General features: G+C 44.4%; 1 protein-coding gene across 1 annotated transcript in view; it reads left to right on the top strand.

The window, feature by feature from the left end:
• The first annotated feature begins 588 nt into the window (after positions 1-588).
• Positions 589-6,000, top strand: part of chst8 (carbohydrate (N-acetylgalactosamine 4-0) sulfotransferase 8) — a 154,386-nt gene continuing 148,974 nt past the window's right edge. The window contains exon 1 of the mRNA XM_066714017.1: positions 589-1,614. The gene's annotated coding sequence lies outside the window, so the exon portion shown is untranslated. The remainder of the gene's footprint in view (positions 1,615-6,000) is intronic.

Here is a 6,000-nt window from a genome sequence, read left to right as displayed (position 1 = left end):
TGCTATTATGCAGTTTATGTATATATGTATTAAAGTGGCACCTTAGACATACACCAGACTGTTTACCAACACAATTCAAGTCCTCAAATTGTCAGTCTTGAAACAAACCCGCAGGATTATTATTTCAGCTTTCCCTGCGTATTAATTCAATTATCCTGGTAACTGGCACACAGCATGTATGAGTCTATGTGTTTATCCTTTTTACCTATTCCACTAATAGCATCATTACACTATTTTTTTAAGTGACGGATCAACCCCGCTGCTTTATTTTAGATAAAAGCTGTTCCACTTAGCCCACCGTTTCCCATTATATAACAAACAGCAGGAGCCTTGAGCCACACACACACACACACACACACACACACACTCACACACACTCACACACACACACACACTCACACACACACACACACACACACACACACACACACTCACACACACACACACACACACACACTCACACACACACACACACACACACACACACACACTCCCACTGTGCTATAATGACATACCAGCAGCTCGTTTTAAAATCAATATATTTGTATAGAATCAGATAGGCTAATACAATAGAGAGCTCGTGTTAATAGCGTTTGGTAATATCGGTTACCACCAGCACAGAAAGCTATAATTTGATCTGTGTGTACTTCCTTTATTCTAATTTCGTTGGAGGTATAAAAGCCGGTGTTGTACTAAAAGTAGGAGCCCACAAGAGTCTGCTTGGTGGGAAAAGAAAAAAGAAAAAACTGGGGTTCTGGCCACATGAAAAGCATGTGATCACTGGGCTAAGTCTGAGCCGAGACTCCAAGCAATAACCAGCTGAAGTAAAACATTCATTCTGCTCTGAACAAGCGCACACCTGCTTCCGTCCCCCTCTTGGGATGCATTTCACTTCATCCGAAGATTTGCATTAATGAGCCAGAGCAGACACCGGCTCCCGGCTCAGACAGAGAGGCAGCAGCGCCGTGCCCTGATCATGCCCGGGCATCACTGGGCATCAGGCGGCTTCAGGACAACTGGGACCCCCGCTTTCTCGCACCCCAGTGCATGCATCTGAATCAGTCGCAAAAGCTGGCCGTCTGGGAAACAATGTTAGAAGAGCAGAGTTGGACGGGATCTATTGCTGGTGTTGAAAGAGCTGCCGTTACAGTAAAGAGAAAAGAAACGTGCGTGGAGGCTTCAGCTGGCAGGCTGCTTTGCGGGTGATTACTAAAGCCAGCAGGGACCGTCATTTGTAGCGGTTGCCTGGAGGCATCAGCATCACTTTCCTTGGAGACTTCCCGGGAAGTACAGAGGAGAGAGCAGCAGTGTTCCCTCCCGGCTCCCCGTCAGACTTTCTCATCCCGGTGCCATTATTTTCACAGAGCGCTTTTATAGCAGCTCGCAGGGAGGATCAGTCTCCGGCAGCCCCGCTTTAGAGGGTGGAAACCGCGCACAAGAAGCGGACTGAACCGCTCAGCCTGTTTTTATCCCCGATCCGGCGTTACTTTCTGTTCAGTCAGCCCGCACTCCTGAGCGACCCACTCCCGGCGAGGACACTGCCGACCCTGGGACGCCGGACTCAGTCGGACCCGCTTCCATCGCAGCTGTATGTTAATTGTTGCCTCCACAGAGGTCAGTACTGCACTAGTCGTTGTGTCGTTTGGATAATTAAATGCTGCTAATTAATCGCCCGGTGTTGCACGATTAAACGCGCCGCTGCCTACATTAAAATTGATATTGCTCGCCTGCTAGGCTGTCTCACAGGAGAGAGAGAGAGACAGTCTGTAGTTCGTATCTTTTCTCTTGATGCCATCGCCAGGATTTGTTTTTCATTAGAAAGTGACCAAGACAATACATAGCCAGTTCGGTATGGGAAGATGCCCCGGTGCCACTTTGAGCTTGTTAACCTATAGGTTCAGTATGCGGGGACAGGGGGATGCCACGCTTGTTTTCTTCCCTGGCTGGATAATTGTGTGCCAGTTCGAGATGTCATATTGTGATACAGTCACAGATTACGAGGAGCGACACTGATCCCGGGCAGTCATGCCACAACACACCAGCATGCCCTCCTGGGTTGCAGTCCGCACCGAGCACGACAGCCAGGGCGCTACATTTAAAGTGTTGGGCTGGTGTGTCAGGGGGATCAGTCGGAAGTTTCAGCTCAATGGCACAGCTGAAGTGTCCCAATCTCCTACCTTCATTTGCTGTCGAAAATGGTTTATTCTAATACTCAAGTTTGATGGTATTGATGGTACTGTTTCCAAAATGAACGTCATTGCAAATATATCCATGTTTTCTAGGACTCAAGTTGAAGACGGCAGAGAACTTGCTAACCACCTCCGTGTGGTAGGTCGTACTGCATTCAAATGCAAAGTAAAATGTTTATCCTCCACATCAGTCAAGACATTAGGTGAAGTTTCACATGTTTCGGATGGGTGAACACTCATTTTTTTACACTAAACCTATGTCCCAGTGCGGATTTCTCAGTTGCACTACTCTTTCTGCAGCCTGTGCAGAAGGATTGCGCAAGGTTGCCCATTTCTGTATGAGAGGTGTGTAACTATATTGAGCAAAGTGCTATTCTGCATGTCTATACACGGGTCGGGGTATTATTGTTCCATGGCAATGCATTGAGAATAGATATTTGCCTGTCTGGTTTTGGCGACGTTTAGCTGACTACGTGCCAATTGCTCCATTGGTTGTACAATTTAAAACACGTTGATAACCGTAACACTGAAATGCGTCTTGATAGCCACACTCCTATTTCGTGTCTTTCACAGAGTTTTAAACGTAGTCGAAATCTTGAGTCTTTCTGTCGTTTGTAGTCTGTATGACCCAGCGTGTTTCAATGCTCAGGTTTTTCTATACTGCAGTTTATTTGAATGATTGTGTGCCAAACAGCGGTTCTAACTATAATTCGGCTGATCTGCGCTGGTTCTGAGGCTTTTAAGGTTCAGAAAGTGTGTATTTAACAATGACTTTTTGTGCTGGTTACCCATGTCTTCAACACTGACTGGTAAATGCAGTGAACTCATGCTGTAGGTTAACATTTTCACAGTCTTTGGAGACGAGCGGCGGCAACATCTGGCCAGCTGTCACTCAACCCCGCGAATGAATACGACAGCCGGGTCCACCAGTCTGAGACCGAATCACAATAGGTCGAGAAAGAGGGCTATTTATACGTCCCCATTTAGACGCGTACAGCAGCCGCTATTTATATATTCATTATGCGTCCACATTATTTGATAAAGTTTATGTAAGTGCTTGCCAACTACTGCATGGAGGTACAACTGTAATCCGTAGCAGTAAGGCGCTAGTAAGTACACGTTAACCAATACAGCTGCGTGTCTTGAAATAAATATCTAATATGATGCTTGTAGATTCCTTGCAATTTAATGTAAATGAAATAATAAGCCCTGCTGTGGTACTTTTTAAAATTTGGGGCGGGCGACACGACTCAGGCTTTGGGATATCTCATTATTCTCTCAGTTCTTTTCTATTATTCTGTTTGGTATGTTTATCACTCTGTAAAGCGCTCTATGGCTACCCTGCGAAAGGCGCTATAAAAATCAAACTTAATTGACTGACTGATTGATGTTTTTGTTGTTTTGTATCGGAGTGCCTCAGGACAGATCAGCCCTCTCAACGCTGATCCACAGTAACAGAGCAGCCACATGTCCGCATCGTATTGCCATGACTCCCGCTGTACTAATGATGCTCACACCTCCTACCATGTCCTCTGCCCACTGCTACCAGCCTGCTCATCTCCGCACACAGGGCGCTTTGAGGTCATAGGCAACACTTGGGCTGTAATGCTGCCCATCTGTGCGGAACTGTAGGTACGCACAGCGGGTCATCCTTGATGATATTAGGGAAAGATGACTTTGCAGATTCCAGAGGTTAAATATGAAGTCTGCTCCAGAAGTATCTGGCTTCGAAAGCGCACCACTTGTTCTCTTTCCCGGGCAACAAAAAGGGGTGTGTTGCTGTTGACTGCAAACCTCACTATTTAGAAACAATGTTTTGTTTATAACAGCATTACATTATTTTACAGTCACCCTTGGAATGTGTATTGTGTTCCAGAACGTTTCGATTTTGGAAATAAGAATAAGGTAGTTCTGTGAATCGTTACAGCTTCTATGTATGTTTCTTTTCAGTATTATTATCCAGATCACTGGCATTGTTCTAGGTATTTTCATATCAAACGTCCCCATCCCTTTCGCCATTCCTATATCCCACACGGGGATTACAATTCATACGATAAGGATCTCTAAACCTATAGCACAAACACAAACAATAGCATGTCCTTTCTCATATTTGGAAAATACATTATACAGTGTCCAATTATGAAAAACGACAAAACCGTTACATCTGGCTAAAACTCATAGTCTTATTTGGTGTTTAACTTTAGGAAGGTTTGAATGCATAGATGTACAACAGATACCAGTGCAGTCTCCTAACGTGTATTACTATTACTGACAGCAGAGCTTGAATAACGACGGAGTCCCCAAAAATACGGAAAGCCCATCTGGACAAAAATAGTTCTTATCTCTGCAACACTGCTGTTGTAATTCAGTCTGGCCCAATTCAATGCGTCACCTAAAGCACGGCACTTTGCATGAACACAGTTTCCCAAAGTTTCATTTCCAAAACCGTTACCTGCCCACAATGCCTAATAATAAAAAAGCCAAATGTAAAATCAAGTAAAGCACGATGGGAGTACAGCGAGATAAAGCAGGCTGTGTCTGTCCGTCTGATTTGACTGTGAAATCCCCTGAGGCCGGAGTTGTGAACTGTGGCAGATTGAAAAGCCCAGACTTGCTGTAACAATCACTCTCGTTTTTTGTTTTATCTCACTGACTGTGTCACCTGGGATAGACAGGTTGTCTGAGCTTAGCTAGTCTCTTCTGATTAATACAGAGCACTGTAGTTCTGTACACTGTAGCCCACAAAGAAATGAAAAGAAAAAAAAAATCCCCTATCCAAACGTTTCCCTGTTTAGTCTTTTTTTCTTTTCTTTTCTTTTTTTTTAACATCAAACCCATGTGTTGGGATGCATTACCAAACTGATCAGTCCCTCGCAATCAGATCCCCTGCTAAATCTGTTCCAAACGTGTTCAGGTAATTGTTTTCCTTCTATAATTGCCTGGATTGATTCCAGCTGGAAGTCTGCTTAGAGAAGCTGGGAAGAAGAAGGAAAAAAAAGTGCTAGATTGTGAGATTTATACGGCTCAAGATAACTCCCCAAGTCATCTGAAAGTAACGGTGAATTATTACAGAATATTTTTTTCTTGCAAACATTTGTTGCACCTGCCATTTTTAACATCAGTGCTGTACCACACGGAGGCTGTAAGGAATAGAGCAGGGAGGCAGGGGGGTCGGTTCTCGATGCTTTCTCAGATAACACTTCCATTCTGAGGTCTATGATAAACTGCAGGGGTTTATCTACTTCACAGCTTTGAACAGCATACAATAGCACAGATAAATATGATGTGAAGGTCAATTCAAATTATTCCAAGTATATTGAATGAAAGACTAACCTACAGATACAAAAAGGCAATAAGGTTATTTTATGAGGACCCTGTGTTCATATCTGCTGGCGACTTTATTCACAGGATTATTTGCATTCACATTAAAGCCTTCTTCATCACAGAGAATTTGGTGCCAATGCATAAAACATGACAGCGTGGCCAGCAATTCGGCAGTGGCCTGAAACTAGCTGTATGTTTACAGGACTTATTTTCATTCTCAAAAGTTCACACTGTACTTGCCATTGTCGAAATTGCGCATGTGAGCAAGAGCAGAAACTGCCTACTGATACAGGCAGCACTGTGACACTGGCAAACTGCAGACGGAGAGACTCTACTGATATACAGACCAAAGCTGTGGTCCCTGGCATTCACGCCAGGACAGAACGGTCCAGATGGCCTGTTGCTATGTGTGTGTGTGTTTGTGAGAGAGAGTTTGTGTATGTCACAGACAGATCCCTAGCATTCACACACTCACCAACTGTCTGCT

Source organism: Amia ocellicauda, chromosome 9 (genome assembly GCF_036373705.1).
Source record: "Amia ocellicauda isolate fAmiCal2 chromosome 9, fAmiCal2.hap1, whole genome shotgun sequence".
NCBI lineage: Eukaryota > Metazoa > Chordata > Actinopteri > Amiiformes > Amiidae > Amia > Amia ocellicauda.
Note: the sequence above shows the minus strand (reverse complement) of the source record. Positions and strands in the feature narration are given on the sequence as shown.